The following is an 18789-nucleotide window of genomic DNA, read 5'->3' as shown; positions in this document are numbered from 1 at the left end:
TTTTCTAGGTGATTCCATGCAAGAGAAGCAGCAATCATCAAAAAGAGTATTTCAGATTCGGATAGTAAAACAATGAAGTGTATTGGTCTGTCCTTTGCAGTGGATTTACAATTGTGAGCCGCCAGTGTTTATTTTACACTACAGAGAGCATGTTATGGCCGATGGGTTCACATGATATCTCTATTAGAGATGGGAGCATCAATTTTAACTCTTTCACTACTTAGTCGGTGGTGAAATAAGTGCAACTGACATATTTTATTCTTTAGTGCATTTGTATTAAAAAAAATGGCGTTATGTAACCAAAGCATTAGCAATGTTATGTGGAAAGCTGCTCAATATAAATTGCCAAGGATACTGTAAACGAAAATAGAGCGCTTGGGTATGTGTTTTTTAATTAAAAGTGGAATTGGTGCATGGCGTTTTTTAAAAAACATAAAAAACATATAGGGTGCATTTAGAGAATGTATTGCCTGACAAATGTTTACAACTCTTTATAGAGTATTTTTGCAGGGTAGTAGCTTGTGAGCCTTGACCTTGTTTTATTATGGTCTGGGGCTAGTCCGGTTTTCACTGTGCAGCACTGGGCAGGCCCGGCTCTACCACTAGGTAGGCAGCTGCCTAGGGCGCCAGGATCTAGGGGGGTGCCACCAAGTCTGCCTATCAAAATATCAAGGATGTCTGTGAGGATCCTTGTTGTACTTAATGCAGGTGGCTGCTGTGGAACCTATACGACCTCACCTCCATACTTTCTCTTGAGGCATACTTCCCTATTTTGCTGCCCTCTCTTCCTGTACTCTGTTGTGGGTGGAAAAGGAGAGGGTGCTGGGGGCCTCCAGAGAAAGCAGGGGTCTTGCCCACCTACCTGGGCGGCTGGGAGGACCACTGAATTTTGGGAGTCTCCCTGTCTTCCAGAATGTTAGGCAAGTATGTATTAAGGGGTTGGAAAATTGTTATTGGTGGCCGTATGAGGGGGGTGGGGGGGCAGCAGTAGGTTGAAGTTTTGCCTAGGGTGCTGAGAAGCCTTACACCAGCCGTGGCACTGGGAGGTGCTTGCTTCTATCTCTCCCTAACATTACCTTCCTTTAGTGGCTTTCAACGATGCAGAGTGCTTCGTCCATGCTGGAAGTTCAGGCTTCTATCTTCCGGTCAGTGTGTTTGGCAACTCCGGGCAACTCCGGGCATTCTCAGCTAGTCCAACGCGTTTCAAAGCTCTAGGCTTCTTTGTCAAGGATGCTTGGCTCTCCCCAGGTTTTATACTGGTTGAGAGATTTTTACTTTGTTCTTTCAAAACTGTTACGATGCCCTGGCCTGGGTGCTGGAGACAGTAGCTGGTTCCAGAAGACGAGGTGATCAGGCATGAGCCCATAGCCGGGACCGCCTGTTAAGACGGCCACAGTGGGTACTACACTCACTCTGTTGACTCCCAGAGGCAGATGGCAAACCCCTGCGGAGCTAGGCTTCACCTGGGGCCGCCGCGTCCAAAGGAGCGAGTTAGGCCCGCTCCGACCCTGATGCAGCCAGGTCTTATGTAATGACAAGGGGTAAGCGATCGCCATGGGGTATCCCAAGAGGATAAGCTAACTAATGGACCTAACTGGGAAAAAGGCCCCTAACTGCCAGCACCAGGCCAAGACGGGAGCGCGACCAAGTGGCAGACACCAGCTGAAGGAAGGGAGTCCCCAATAAAACACACACGAGGGACCGTGACTCCCAAAGCAGGGATCCGGAGGAAGAAGCGACACTCCTGCCTAAACTGAATACTAATGGCAGACAGGGGCAAGGGAACCAAGGAAGCAGAAGACCAGGGCTCCACTGGAGCACTTACGTGACCCACGGAAGATGGAGACTGTGGGTCCGATGCCGGCTCACAGGCTGAGGATGGAATAAAGCTGAGGAGTCCAGGGAAAGGCAGGAAAATAATCACCACTGGAGAAAACGGACTGACAAGCTGGGAAACCAGGAAGACTGAAGCGGAGAACCACAGCCAGGGAATCTAGGACCAAGGACCTAGAGGACCGGAGGGCAACAGCAGAATGCTTCAGGAAGCAGAAAGCTATAACCGGCGTCTGTGCCCAGCAGACGCCGGCTATTTATTCAAAATTCGCGCCTCCTGACTGACGTCAGACGCGCGCGCTCCCGGCCGCCGGGCGGAAGTTCGGGTACGTTGCCTAGCAACGCCCCAACGCTTAGCCTCAGAGTGAGGCTTGGGACGCTGCCCGGCAACGTCCCCCGCCGCATCAGATGACGCTGCCTCCACCGCGTCAGATGACGCTGCACCCGCCGTCCGTCCGGGTGCAGGGATTCCCGGACGGCGGCGTGCAACAAAAACTTTATTTGTAAAACCTTATTCATAAAACAGATCTTGGGTTTACTTTTGGCGGCATGCACATGGTAATGTTAGGTATGGCAATTTGAGTATATTGGGAAAAGTTTTGTGATTAAATAATTATGTAAATAAATTATTTGTCTCCGCTCCTAACTGCCATGTTACAGGCTGGGTTTGAAAAATTATGCTTACAAGCTGGGGGTCTATTTAGTAAGCCTTGGAGAGAGACAAAGGGGGTTATTCTGGTTGACTTGCTGGGATGCAAATTTGCACCCTTGTGAGTCAACCAGATTCTGCCCTGTGGTACGCCCGCCTGCCCTTCACACAACGGGTTCATTTGCCTGGCATGCGAATGGATGTTTTACATAACCATCCATTCACAGGCCAGGGGGAACCTCCTACATCTTTCAATGGTCGCCGAACATTGAAACATGTGGTGCATGCACGCATATTAAAAGTGACTCTCAGGTCACTCAGATATGCGTGCACATCCGGGAGGAAATGGGCAATCAGCTGACATCCAGTGATGTCAGCTGCCTGCCCCCGTCACCCATGTCACCGGGCAATTACCCCAGCCCGCAGCCCCACACTGCCTTCCCTGCCCAATGCCCACAATGTTGGGTGCATGCATCCAGAGAACAGTTTGTTCACTGTGGCCGCACGCATCCTGTAAATGCACATGCGCAGAAACACAAACATCTGTCCCTGTGCGAACGAACGCCCACTGCAAATGGACCTGAATAAGGTTCAAAGTAGAAACCAACCAGATTCTAACTGGCATTTTCCAACAACCTGAAACATGGCAGTTAGGAGCTGATTGGCTTGCAATTTATCTCTGTCCACTTTATCTCTCTCCAAAAAATGTGTAAATAATAGACTCCAAATTAGAATCTACAAGTTAGCCAGTATCAACTTCACATGCAATCTTTCCGTGAACCTTGAAATTACAGTATGTGTAAAGACATATCCCGGAGAGTACCCTCTATTATCATGTAGATACACAATAGGTTAATGTGCTAGTAGCTGTGCATCTAATTTTTACTGGTTCACAGTTATGTTAATATTAAAATTATGTAAACAAAAAACAAACACATACATTTGGAACAGCAATTATTGCCTAATTAAATAATTCCTCAAATGTACAGCTAAAATGTTGCGGATGACTTCCATTATCAAGCCTGCACCGGTAGTTCTTCTGTCCGCATGTGTACCATACTCCAACAAAGTCTGCCATTCGCTATTTCTCAAAGATCACAGCTTCTCCATTTCTTTACTGTTTGTTAACAGGTTCATTACCCTCTAAGGTGACACATCAGAGTTTGCCTTTGCCTGCTGTGTCTGTGACCGCCCAGTCTGAAACTGCTACCTCCTCCTTCCGTTTTTTGGGGGTAGACTACGACTCTGAATTGGTTACTCTACGTAGGTGATCGCACCAATCACCTAGAGCAAAAGATGGAGGAACTAGTTGTCTTAAACAATGACCTTATGTATTCGCATGACCAACAACAAAATGATTTATCAGTATACTGGATTCCGTCTCCACCTCCGAACTAGAAGACTATGCTATAAAACTATTCTGTAAACTCCTCCCCTGAGTGGATGGCACGGCCCTCCTGAATGATCAAATCCACCATCTACTTCGTACAGTCTCTTCTGACCTACCAAAAGACACTCTACTCCATGTCTACTTTTTCACAATCAAGGAGGGCAATCTCAGGGCAGCAAGAGAGTCCCAAAATACCAACATTCTTGGCGGTCTACAACTGTTTCAAGATTTCTCCACTGTATTACTAAAAGGCGATCTTTTGCTCCCATCACTATGGCCCTCTGCTCCCATGACATCCAATACTGCTGGGGCATTCCTGTTAAATTGATAGTTTTTTTTATGAAGAATCTTCTTACACCATCTCATCTCTGGATGCAGAAGTCAAGCTGTTGATGGACTTGGACATCTCTGTTATCCATTCCTGTGGGCCATCACAAACCTCAGCCCCTCATAAGGAATAGACGATCTCTGGAGTGCTCTTTTGATATACCTACATTACTGTGGCCTCAGATGTTCAGGGCACTACTTCCTTTCTGGACTGGGACTGTTCGATAAATTTACAATGTATTTGGCATGCAATATAGCTTTATAGTTTTGTGTGTTTTTTCTCTTCTTCTGTGTACGTCAGGCTTATTCAAGGTAGATTATTGTTGCTTACCATAGTGTTGGCCTTATTAGCTCATTGATTTGTTTTATACTACTGTAAGTATTGCTTATTGCTACTTCACGTTACATGTCTCTTACTTGTTATTTGTTATTCTACCCATTTGGGTGGTGGCAATTAATGTGCCAAGCTTCCCCCAACACTTTTTACACTGCATAAGTTTTTCTTCGCCTGCAGTAGTTATGCAGTCCAATATACCGGACCTTTTTGTTTTTTCTTCCCCCTTCTTCCCTACCTGTCCCCTTTTATAGTACTTCAATGTTGCTATTTTTGTTACTTTACTAGTAACATACTGTCAGTCTTTCCCATGTTGCCTATATTTACTCTGTTTCTAGCGGCATCCATGTAATTTCTGTTTAGTATTATACAACGCCTAACCTGCATTCTTTGAATGTTAAAGGTTTGAATTCTCCCAATAAGCGCAAAATTAACAAAAAGCTGACATACAGTAGTAGCACTACAAGAAACCCATGTTACTCAATAAACCCCCCCTTGTTGAAAGATCATAATTGTGCTGTAGGGTATTTTGCAAATAGCCAATTTAAGTGCCGTAGTGTGGCCGTTTTATTTAATATACATATTTCCTTTGGGCTTCAATCCCAAATTGCATGCAAATGTGGTTGCTATCTACTACTAATTGGACTACTAGATGACAATTGAATTACTATAGTATGTGTGTACACTCCTAACACTAGGCAGTTGTCTTTCCTCCGCAAATGATGTCTTTTGATACGTAAGTCCTTGGTTGTTGTAGGAAACTACAAGCTAGTTTTAGACCCCAAACTTGATAAATCTAGTTCTTCTACCTATCCCATGTCTTCTTCCACACTTGACCCATCCCTGTAATTTCACAACCTATTAGCTGAATTTGATCTCTATGATGTCTGGAGAACCCGTAAGCTTCAGGGTGAGAATATTCATATTACTTTACAGTCCACAACTCATACTCCAGAATCGATCTACTTCTATGTGATAACTGGTCTTTGCAATGCATTCAAGACATTGTCATTGTGGCCATTACATGGGAGGTTATTCTGGTTGGTGCGTACATTTCCGAAATCTTTCGGAGCGGGACGCACACCACGCTGTGCGGACATCGTCCGAAGAAACGCCCACCGGACCTCCGCATACGGACGGACTCACACTGGAAGAACAGGGCGTGTTTACGGACGACATCCAAACCTTGCGTGTGCGGTGGAAACACACATATTCTGCACAGTCTTACAGCGTTTGCACGGTCTAACCGGGTCAGAACGGACGGGAACCTGGCCGTATGCACCGATGCGGTGTATTTACGCAAAATTCACCACTCTTATCTGACCTCCGAAATCGATCACATGACACACTTATGCAATTAGGCAACCTCATTAAAAAGTGTTTGTTTCCTATTGGAATCAATTAAATCCTAATACATACTTAAACACATTACTACTACATTCATTACAGACATTAACCCTTACATCATGTGAAGTTCTATTTATTCATTGATACGTTTAACTAGTTTTTATGTATGCATATTATCAGGGCTATTTTTGTGCAGCCTCCAGAAGGAACTGTGGCCCTTATTCTAGTTCACTCTTTCTGACAAAATATTTCTTAGATGGACAAAACCATGTGCACTGCAGGTGGGGCAGATGTAACTTGTGCAGAAATAATTAGATTTGGGTGGGGTTTTACACCTGCCTCACCTGCAGTGCACATGGTTTTGTCCATCTAAGAAATATTTTGTCAGAAAGAGTGAACTAGAATAAGGGCCACAGTTCCTGCTAGAGCCTGCACAAAAATAGCCCTGCATATTATATCATAATTGCACGTCAAATGCAATATTCTACAATGTGCTAATTATTACTAACACATACTTAAGGAAACTTAACAGTTATAAACACAGTGTGTGTGTGTGTGTGTGTGTGTGTGTGTGTGTGTGTGTGTGTGTGTGTGTGTGTGTGTGTGTGTGTGTGTGTGTGTGTGTATTTTGTTGTTTGGATAATGTTAATTGCTCTACATTTATAGTACATTTGTGTATTGCAAGGATCTGCACACTACAATAACATTCATCTATATACAGTATGTACCTTTTGCTAATTAAAAATATTCTTAACAATTTACACATATACTGTTTAATGTAAAAAAAAACACACAGACAACTTCTAACTGTTACCAACTATTTATTGTATGTACAAAATTTTGAAAATTAAAAAAAAAAAATTCAAAGTAGCAGGTCTGTTAGGTCCTGCAGATCGGCCAGGACCAGCTGCAGGTGTGCCCTGAGACGCAGGAGGGCCCCACGGACACCCTCATCTGCTTGGGTAGGCTCATCTGTGGGCATGTTAAAGGGGGTAAAATTAGTAATGATATTCATGAATACATTTAACATAGTCATACATAAATGTAATAAATGCAAGGTGACAGGTGTGTGTGTGTGTGTGTGTGTGTGTGTGTGTGTGTGTGTATATATATATATATATATATATATATATATATATGTATATAGAGACATATATAACTATATATATGACACATACATCTATACATACATGCATACATACTAGATGGAAAGCCTGTTTTTTTTTCCCTCTACCCTTTACTCTGTAGAACACCTCACAGTCATAGTGCTCCTTCTGAATCCAAACCCACCCATGACTAAGCTATGAGAAGCATGTCATGAGCTCCACCAATAACAACTCATCAAAAACCGCTCAGTGTCTGTTCTCTGATGCAACGTGGCATGGGACTTAGTCAACTCTCAGGAATGCACAGTTAATTTGTGCAATCATGCATGGCTTGGCTGCTGATGGTCTGCTCCATAAATCATTGTCATAATGCCAGGTAGGTGAATCTGCAGCACTAACCCATTCCCATGCACAAAATCATTATTAAGACAAAATCAACCAGAAATTATGTTGTCAAAAATACATGCAAACCACAGGGGTGGTTAGCTAGAGAAGGGCCCAGGGGCACTGACCACTTGTGACTCCATTCTAAGCCACGCCTGTCCATACTCCATTTATGCCATACTTAATCTAGTTTAGAAATATCAATCAACTGTAAACTCTATTCACCTATATGAGGCTACAGATTGTACGCTTGCAGCAGGGACATGTAACCCTTAGATGAGCACGTCATCCCTTTCTTCCAGGATACAGATTAACTACACAGGTTCAGTGGCACTTAAAATCGACCTGAAAGCTATCCCCACAACCTGTGTAATTAACATGTGTCCAGGATGAAAGGGATGGTTTGGACACCCTATCTAACCCCTAAGTGTGTCTGTTGGTACCCAGTTTGTTTTATGACTTTATAGTATTTTAAAACACAATTGAATCACCAGTGCTACATAGCAAATAGTAGATGAGAAAAGGAGTAATGATTCTTTATGTATACATACCACTTTCGGGTGCCTGCACCACCTCACAGGCCTCCTCATCCTCCTCTAGCTCCACCTCCTCCTCTTCTTCCCTGGCCTCCTCAGCTGCCACCACCTCCTCCTCCACTGCCACCACCTCCTCCTCCACTGCCACCACCTCCTCCTCCACTTCCTCCCCTTCCTCCGGCACCTCCTCCGCCTCCACTTCCTCCGCCTCCCCTTCCTCCAGCACCACCTCCTTGGCCATCTCCTCTGTCACCTCCTCCTGGGCCTCGGCCGCCTCTGCCTCCTCCCAGGCCTGTCGTGCTCGATCCCGTGCTGTGTTGGAGAAAAAAAAACATTAGTGCCAATTAGGGGTCATTGGAACAGGTGTATTAAGCCTTAACAAGCAATAAATGCAAAGGTGATAAGTAGAGATAAATGTCCAGCCAATCAGCTCCTTACTGGCTTTTATCAAACACAGCCTGTAACATGGCAGTTATGATGTGACATTTGGCCCATTGTATGCATCACAAACCATACTCCTAGACAATTACATATTATATCCACATTACAGGATGTCAAACAGGAAGTAGCACACATATAGTGTGTGCCATGTTTAACTCATGATCAGCCAGGTTACCTTATTGGCTTAAAAAAGGTCATGTAAGCAATAATGTACAAATGCCCATGTAATGTGTAAACACTCACATCGCGCAATGCTGGCCCTGATTCGCTGGAGCAAATCTGGCTGTCGACGCCTCAGGTCTGACCATCGCCGCTCCAGCTGAGCGATGGTCCTCCGCACCTGGGTGCGTGCGAATATGCGGCGGCAGGCCGTGGCATAAGCATTACGCTTCTGCCTGTTGGTAATGAATGGGCCCGCACGCCCCAGCCTGGTCTCCATAACGGAGACCAGTGCCCTGAGCTCCGCAAGCGAAAATGGGGCTGCTCTCCCATAGGCCACCATCTTAGCAATGGCGTAATACAAGCAATCATGTCCTGTAATTGGTTGTTCATAGTGATATTTGGTATTAACTTTATTGTTCATTTTTACATTAACAGCGTGTATGCGCCACAACAGATGGCGAAAACATTGTAGTACCTTGTAGTACCTTGTCCCAATGATAAGAGGGAAAAAAATGTTGCGGATGAGGTTGGGGGCTATCATTTCCTCCCCATATACCTCCATTTCTCTTTCCAATCTCTTTCTATTTTCCCCCATTCCTCTTTTACAATATCTCTACCATCTCCCCCAATTCCTTCTCTTTCTCTCGCTTTCACCCCCTCCTATTTCCTCCATTCTTATTTCCCCTTCTCTCTTTCTTACTCATCTTCCCTAATTCCTTATCCATCTCCACTGTTTTCCAAATCTCTCTCAGTCTCTCCCATCTACCTTTATACAGATGTAGCCATGCTCATCATTGCTCAGGGATGGCACAGGTGCCGTGACAAGGGGCACACTGGCATGTGTGTGTCTTAATCGTACCCACAGCCATTTAAATTCTATTGCATGGGAGATATCGCAGCATTCCATACTGAGTTGCGGATGCGACTAGGCACTCAGTTTCCCATAAGTGGTACAGGCTAGGTCTAGGCTGACCCTGTTTTGAAGTGAAGGCCCCTGCTGAATGTTGTCCTGTAATCAGTGACTCCCTCTACTAACTTAAATTGTAGATGGTTTTGCCACCATTTTATGTATAACAGTGTACCATATGGTGCTAATATGTGGGTAAACATGTTTAAATTAAATTTCTTAAACCCTTTGCTACTTATTTGGTAGTTCTTCAAATGTAAAATCTATAAAAATTTATTCAAGATCTACACTTGAAGCATGGTAAAATCCGCTCTAGTCAGGCACTTAATTAACAGTAAATTGTCTAGTGTGTACATGATGTGCAATGTAGCAAAACAATGATATATTTACTTACCAATAAAAAGCAAGTAAAATAGTTTCCTTCCTAGCTACAGAAATGGCACTGCGCATGTGCAGATAAGTGGATGCAATAACGTTTGCAGTGCCCCCAAGCCAAGGCATGATTTACATGCATTGGGACTTGGGGCAAAGTCGGGAATGATGGTAAGTCTTTTACATAAGGGGGAGTGTCAGCCTGGGTGTGCATTTTCCCATACATATTTCCTGGCCTCTACTACATGATTACACCAGCCATCCTGAGTAACCTTCGAGTTTACTCAGATGACCAATATTTATGTAGATGATTTGACATTATATATTGCGGTACAGCAGCAGATCAGAGATGCTGGCAGGAGGTATCTATTTACACAAGATGCCTCCTGCGGCATTAGCATATTTTTGCATGCCACTACATACAAAGATGCAATGTCTGTACAATTACAATTAAATGACAATTAATTTGACACTAAAATGGGAGTAAATGGAGGATATTTATTAAGCAAAATGCAGTAGGAATTGGAGTTTTCGTATTCAGTCATATTCATATTTGGGCACATATTCATATTTTTGAAATTTACTAATATAGAAGTACGTTAGTATTTAGCTTTTTTACGGACAATACTACCAGTCATATTCGTATTCCTGTAGTTATACAAATAAATATGCCATTGAAAGAATACTTGTTTTTTACATTTACTTCCATGTTAATTTGAAATTTACTAACAATTCGTATTTATAAATACATACTTATACTAGGTGTAAACAGGTACAAATCGTAAAAATAAAAATGACTGAAAAATACTCCATGATTTTCAGACGTATTTCACATTTTCAATATTTCCACATGTGAAACACAAATAAAGACTTAATACAAAATGAAATTACAACACAAAATAACTTTCAAACAAATGAACCACTCAACAATCACTAGATAACTCAGAAAACTCCAACCTCTACTGCACTCTCCACACCACGCCTATCTAACCCACAAGGAGCTAGGGAGCGTGTGTGTTTTTTTAAAATATGGCTGGGAGAACACTCCCAAGTTTAGCCAACCACAAAGTTACTTTCTTTTATGCAAAATTTACATGCATATTCTTCAAAGTACTTATAAAACACACACATACTGTACAAGGCATAAAAACAGCAAAAATATGTAAAGAAACCAAATACAGTACTTGTTTCCTAGAACAGCCACACCGATGTTGATCGGGTCGGTTGCAACGCATCGATCGCATCGCATGCGACCAAATCGCATGCGATGCGACCGACGCGATGGTCCCGATTTTTACATGGATTGAAATGTGAATAGGGTCCCTGGGACCCTATTTTACATTGGATTCAATGTTAAAGTCTCCCCAGGCCCCAATTTTAACCCCTTCAACGGCACCCCACGATTGACGCCAACCTGAAGCGTAACTTCACAGGTATCCGCGTCCCCTCGCCACACTTTATATTCTCAACTCCACGCCGACGTGGATAGTGGGGGTATGAAAAGGTCAGAGGACGCGTATACCGCCGCCCCTCGCGGGCTCGCTACGCTTCGGGTTGGCGTCAATCGTGGGGTGGCGTTCACAATGGGGGGGGGGCATATACAATGAGAAATGGGCCATAAATTAGGGGTTCCACAAAATAATTCCAATACTCTAGGGTATTCAAAAAGTTTTCAGTAAAAATAAAAATATCCAGTATTGTGTGTGTGTGTGTGTGTGTGTGTGTGTGTGTGTGTGTGTGTGTATCTCTCTCCAACCCAGGGTTTAGAGCAGCAGCAGGAAAATTAGATCCAATCCAAGGCCCTTATTCAGATTCGCGCGGTACGGCCCGCGTGCGGCCGTACCGCCGATGTTTTCCGTCTGCACATGCGCAGAGGTCAATCTGCGCATGTGCAGGCGAATTCGCCGCACAGAAATTTACTACGCCGCAAAGGGGGCGTATAGGGGAGTGAGGGGCTTCATGCCCTCATTTCCCTATGTATACGCCCCGCGTTTCATGGGCGTTCCCATGCAAACGCGGGGCGTACGCATGCTAATGAGGGCATGACGCAACTCATGGGGGCGGAAAGCTGACGTCGCCGGATGTCAGCTTTCAGCCCCCATACAAGCTACCACACGGACGATTGTCCGTGTGGTCTCAGCTTGCGGGAGCTGCCGCGGCGTGCGGACCTGCCTTCGATGGTCGACGACCATCGAATGCAGGGGGCAGCTCCCACCATGGTGGAGGCGTAGCCTCCACCATTTTTATGCGGATCGCCAGCCGTCCGTGTACGGACGGCCGTGGCGATCCGTAGGGTGGGCGGGGATTCGTCTGGTGCGGTCGGAGCCGCATATGCGGCTCGACCGCACCAACCAGAATAAGGGCCCAAGTTTCCTAAACTGATGTGATCAAGGTTTGACAGATTAGAAGCACCTGTTTCTTCCTGTTATATGTGTGTCCAGGGCAGGAGGTCATGACTCCCAATCCTGAAAAGCAGCTGGGTAATAGGCCGGTAATGTAATATTATGTGTGGACCTTTGGAGTGTACCCTGAATGTCAAATCTGTGGAAAACCCTGCAATGCTGTAATCTTGCTTGCCAAGCTGTTAACATGGCATGCTGTTTACCTGCTACAAAATAAAGGCCCAGACTTCACCTACTGTATAGCCAGTGTATGCCAGTGTATGTGATTCCTTATAACTATATATATACAGTATATGTATATATATATATATATATATATATATATATATATATATATAGATCAAAGAAAAGCTCTAGGACACTGGCGCATTGGATTACCCTATGTATAAAGGACTGTTCATGGAAACCTTTAAGAATTTCAGGACAAAACTGACAAGTCTAAAGGGTGGCAAGCCAATTCTCTGGATACCGGCTTGGTCAACCGGGTAGATTTTGGATGGAGAGTATAGAGAGAATCTAGGCGCCTTACAATATTATGTTAATTCTTATGGGAAGAATTTAAACATATATTCAGAAATATATATAAAAAAATGTTTATTGTATAAAGATATAAAGAATAAAATTATATACGATAACATATGTATAATATAAGTAGGAACAACTTTTCACAAGCAAAACAAATTATATGACAATTCTAAGTTGATCCGGTGGGGGGAAGGAAGGAAGACAATGGGGGAACAAGTGGGAAAAGGTAAGCAAAGTATTACACGTAAAACAACATCAATTGCTGTATATCTGAGAGATACAGTATATATATATTTCTCTAAGAGCTGAAGTCAGTACTTAGCTGGATATATGGTAAAAAAGTAGTTTCTTGTAAAAAAGCGGAAGTCCTTTTCCTTGGTTAAAAACCAGGAGATAGAGCAGTAGTCTCTGGGCTCAGTGGCAGGAAGGATTAGAAGGTGGGCCCGACGCGTTTCATCCACTTATGGACTTCTTCAAGGGGAGCAGAATGTCTAGGTGTGATCAGTTGGGATTTATATACTGGAAAAAAGGAAGGGGTGGAGACCGCGCTAAAACTAAAACTTGCAACAGGTATATGTAATGATATGTAAAAATTTATTGATACACATTAAAATACTATTAAAAAATTAAGGATAGCGTATCCTAAAAAAACAGTATTTTAATGTGTATCAATAAATTTTTACATATCATTACATATACCTGTTGCATGTTTTCGTTTTAGCGCGGTCTCCACCCCTTACTTTTTTCCTGTTTACTGTTTGGGATTGACACCCCAATTTGGAGACCGCTGCTTAGGCTCAACAGCTCCTCCTAGGCGCACTCCTAGGTCACGTTCGTGACCTATACCTTTTCTACAGGGATTTATATGCTGTCTGTGATCACATGGGGGTGGAGTTAGAAACCGGAAGCGGAAGTGTCCAATTTTTGGTTTTTATTAACACGCTGTACATAGGCTTTAGCAAGTGCCAGTAGAGGTTTATTGAATGTGCGGGCTCTTCCTTTGTTAGTAGTTTAAGGTACATGTCTTTTATTTTGAGGCAATTGCGGCCGTGATCCGCTCAGATAGTTAAGCTGGACCGGAAGTGCGTCATCGCACTGTTGGTCCGTGGAATGCGGAAGTCAATCCCGTTGGAACGCATGTCTCGCCGTTCGTGGAACGCAGCAGTCTCTATTGCTGGAGCGCAGGTCTAGCTCTTCATGGACCGGAAGTACGTCTTCACGTTGATGGTCTATGGAGCGCAGAAGTTTTCTCCATTGGAACGCAGATCTTTCTCTTAGGATCCTGGTCCTCTTTTTCCAGAAATAGTGCTGTTTATTCAGTGAGACGCAAGAGTAGTCATGGAGATCCTCTGATGCAATATTCTATAAATAACGCTTTGTTTTTGGTTTAATATGAACTATGGAAAAGCATAAAATATAAATATTAAAGGAGGAGGACACTTTTTCACTAATTAATTTACCGCCGTGTATCACTTTCAGTTCTTTCTTATACTTTTCATTAGCATGTTGGTGACATTTTTGTGCACAAGTGCAGAAAGTGGTATTCCCATGTGCTTTTATTTCTATGCAAGTGTTTTTAAGGGTGACAAACAAGGGGGTTCTATACATATATATATATATATATATATATATATATATATATCTAATACATTGTGAAATATTTACATATTGGATGTGTTGATGTGTATCAATAGAAATAATCACGAAATATAAGTATTATTGTGTTGCCGTGAGGTTATTATACATTATATACATTGTGTAATGGTTTGGGCTCCTGCCAGTTGGTGAGTGCAATATATATTTATACATATAATATACTAGCAGAATTGTTGTGTATTTGGCACATTATTCGTGTTAAATTGAATATGTCCTTCATTTTTCTTTTTCTTTTGCTTTTGTTTGGAATATTTGTATCAGATCTTCCTACGATGATGTTATATTTTTGTTCAGAATCAGTCTGTTCTTTAAATGTTCTTTTTTTGAAAAAAAAAGTCTCAATACCAGGTCTTGTCAATATTTATAATGATGTTGATGTTACTTGCTTTCTGTTTCTTCAGAATTCGTTTGGGAACAAGGGTCCCAGAGGTTCAGATGGTTGTTCTTGGAGACGTATTTTCGTGTGTTCTGGATGTCATTCTTTCCAACTATCATCAGATGTTCCTTAGTCCTGTCGGTGTCAATCCCTATACAATAGGGAATATATATATATATATATATATATAGCATAAGGAGAGTCCTGGCACTCGCAGACCAAAAGTAACAACTCAGGTGCCTTTCCGTCCCACGGAGGGAAAGATATTTGCAACGGATATGGAAGGCACTCAGGAGATTTCCACAGTACTGCACGGTGGCAGTCAGACGAATAACAAATTCAGAAAAAAAGCAGGTCTGTGTGTCTTCCATATCCGTTGCAAATATATATATATATCTCTCTGCCTTGATAAAGGGGCCACACGGCCTTGAAACGTTGGATATCAGCCTACGTGTTTTTCTTCTGAGTGCCGCCGTATCGTATACTATATATATATATATATATATATATATATGTATGTGTGCATGTTGAGATATATACTGTATATATTTTGCAGTGTGTTTTGGTGTAATGGTGTAGTCCTTTCCATATATGTACCGCCATGCCCTGTAAATCATTTTAGAATGTCCAAGCATGTAAATAATTGAAAAGCTCCAGATTAGATATTGCTCTATTTCTGTGAAAGCTAGTGACCTAAATAAATGAATAAACTGTGATGTTACTAGGAATGTATACACAGCAGAAATTGTTATTTGCTTACCCATCAATAATTTAACAAAGCGCAATCAAAGCAATGCATTTACATTATCATAGAATTTGCTTTGTTCTTGTTATATTTGTCATACTACCACACCTTTAATAGAAGACCTGTTACTGGCTATATTTTGTCTCAGTATGAAGACGCTAATCAATATTAAATTTAGCAATGTGTCTCACTTTTCAGTACATTCTTATTTGCAAGTTTTAAGTATTTCATGCTTCACCAAAGGTCATAACACCACCTTTTATACAAGCTGAGATCATGTATGGCTGTTCTTATCTTTTGTGCTTATATGTGAATTCCCCTCCTCTTACATTGTGGTATCTTTTAAGAATTTAAATAGTGTTAACATTTTAATCAAATCATAAAAAAGGAGGCAAACTTTCAAACACTGCTTGTTTTGCCCTTTGATGCAACCTTTAGTCACCATCTAAACTTATGCTGGCCACACATCAGACCAACTTTCCTCCAACCATCCAACTAGTTGGTTAGATGGAATAAAAACCTGGTACTGGATAGGAGCAAATGTAATTCGTAATTAAGTAATTTGTTTCCCAAATTGGAAGATGGACAACAACTGTCACTCAGACAATGGGCCGGGATGCTGTAACATCCGCACCCCCGGTCCGCCGCACATCGCCTGCTACCGCAGAGATAATTATCACATATGATGTAACATATACGATAATTATGGCAAAGGACACATCTTGTGTTAAGAGCTGTCCTTTGCGATCTGGCCGGCAATGTGCAGCGGGTCCCGGAGGTTCCCCCCTCCCTCCCTTACCTGGCCTGGATGCTGCTGCTGCCAGGCGGCCTCTCCTCCTCCTCAGTGCACGCGGAAGAGGATTACAGTGCAGGGAGGAGGGGGTCACAGGTCCAGGCAGCACAGCTCTGCGCTGCACGGACACAGGTGAGGGGGGGTGTCGGTGCGGGAAGGTGGGGGTTAGTGCGGGGCGTGGTGGGTCACGGTAGAAGCCCATAGGCTTCTATGGGGCATTTTTACCACATTTTTCCTTTAGAGAATCTCCCCGACAGTACTGCAGTTGGACCTTTGATTTAAACAATTTCACTGAATGTTTGTGTCCATTCTCCTGAGTTTGTGAGCAAATTGCTTATTGGCATACAGTACCAGATTTTCAGTCCAACCAACCAACAAGTTGGATGGTTGGAGGAAAGTTGGTCTGATGTGTGGCCAGCATTACACCAGCCCTATGTTATGTGCAGAGTCTCCATTGGAATATGGCTTCCAAAGTGAGCAATAGCACATACTGTATGAGTTGGCAACCACTTCATCAACAGGTCTTATAACATGCTCAGAAGACAGTGCATCTGCCTGCATCAGTAGAGTCGCCATGGTTGGCATCAGTGTGACATCTAGGGACCCCAAAGGTGCAAAATCACCCAAGTGAGTGCTCTGTTATTTTGGCATCAATAGTTTTGATGATGTTACTTGGAGCGCCCCACTGTGCTTCCCTTTCAAGTCACCGCTCAGGAACACCTTATACCTTTCTCAGACCATGTGTCTCAATCAGTCCTGTGACTTGGTATGCTAACACTGTGGTATGCATGTTCTATACAACATTTTAGCAACATTACTACTGTACATGTGCAGATTAAAAATATTGACCATTTGTGTGAATACTGTATCAGAAATGAGCATTTAATAAGCAATCACATGCAATGTCACATGATGAAATGTTTCTGCTAGCTCCTCTTTTCTCCCCTACAAACCAAAGCTGTTGCCGTAGAACAGTAATGTAGATTCCCAAATCTGTTCTAGTGTCAGCTTTTGGTTACTTTGCTTTCAGTACTCTATAGCTTCATCTCACAATGACATAAGCATTCCTAGAGTCAACAACTGTTTACAAGAATAGGTAGATACGTATATACCAGCGGTTCCCAAACTATGTGCCTAGGCATCTTGGGGTGCCGCAATGCTCTTCCAGTGGTGCCACGGGTTGGAAGCAGGTGATACTTTGAAAACTGAAATTGATAGATTCCTATGAGTTGTTATCTGTTCCGAATATATTTATTTCTGAATAATTAAACGTTGTTGCATAAAATAATAACTGTATTATGAATTGGGAGGCCAATCCCAGAATCAAGATCAGCAGGATTTGGCCCTAAAATTGACAGAATTTGAATCCTACAACTGGAGTTTCCAATTCGAGGATTTCGGAATTATGCTGGGTAGCATCAGAGCACTCACTCAGATGCTGCCTTGCTTCTCATGGCCCGTGCTGTGCGGCTCTGTGCAGCGTGACAAGGTAGGCCACACTCCCACACCCCACTGCCCCCGGCCACACCCCACTGCTCCCGGTAGCACTCCCGCATCACCGTAAATTGTAAATTGTATATACCTGTTTTGTTTTTTTTGCTGTTCCGTGCTTATAAATATTATTGCCCCTTGGATAATAATCTATTCATTACTCTCTCTATATATATTGTTGATAGAAACTTGCCATTGAAAACACCATACAAATAATATGGGATTTTGTTTGAACAATGTATGTGCCGTCTTGATTGTGAATATAATACAGCTGATCTTGACCCTTTTAATTCCGCTGTTCTGATTGGTGAACAGCCCTTTAAATATCCACAATGAAACAGAGGGAGTATCTTCTGAAGAAACCGTCAAATTGGTATGATGGAGAAACGCGTCAAGAGCTCTCTCTGCCTGTGATGCCCTTGATGCAAATTGCTTAAGACGTGTCCTGTGCCATCCTGTTTCTCACTGCGCCAACAAGGAACTTTCTCCAAGCGATAGAGACTGCAGGTCACATTCTCGCTACAAGTGGAGCGCGGCGCAAGCCGGTAATCACCTGTCGGGAGCTGAGGTAGCTATACACACCAAACAGCTGTTACATCTGTTCCCCCGCAGCGTCCGTCTCAGGGCGGTCGGCTCCCTGACACAGCGAGCAGGTCTCGGTGCTGTGGTCAGGTTGAGGAACCATTCAGCAGTCTAAATCTGGAAGGTAACTGTGAATCTGCGTGTTATCCGCTTCCATATACCTCATGCTGACGGTGATTAAGTCATTATACGGAAAGGCTTAAAGGGAGAGTAATACGGGTGCCTATACAAATTGCAATTCTAATACTGACTGTTGTCATTACATATAGCAAGCCATAATCACGGATCAAGTGACCCTTACTACAATTGTTGGCTATTTCTGGACTTCTTCCACCTCCAGCTAATTAAATATCCATTAATTGGAAATATGCAAATTCTGTGGAAATAATTACCTTAAATAAATAATTTGGCTATTGGAACTCATACTGTCA

The sequence above is a fragment of the Crinia signifera genome, chromosome 1 (genome assembly GCF_055691185.1).
Source record: "Crinia signifera chromosome 1, ASM5569118v1, whole genome shotgun sequence".
Classification (NCBI taxonomy): Eukaryota; Metazoa; Chordata; class Amphibia; order Anura; family Myobatrachidae; genus Crinia; species Crinia signifera.
Note: the sequence above shows the minus strand (reverse complement) of the source record.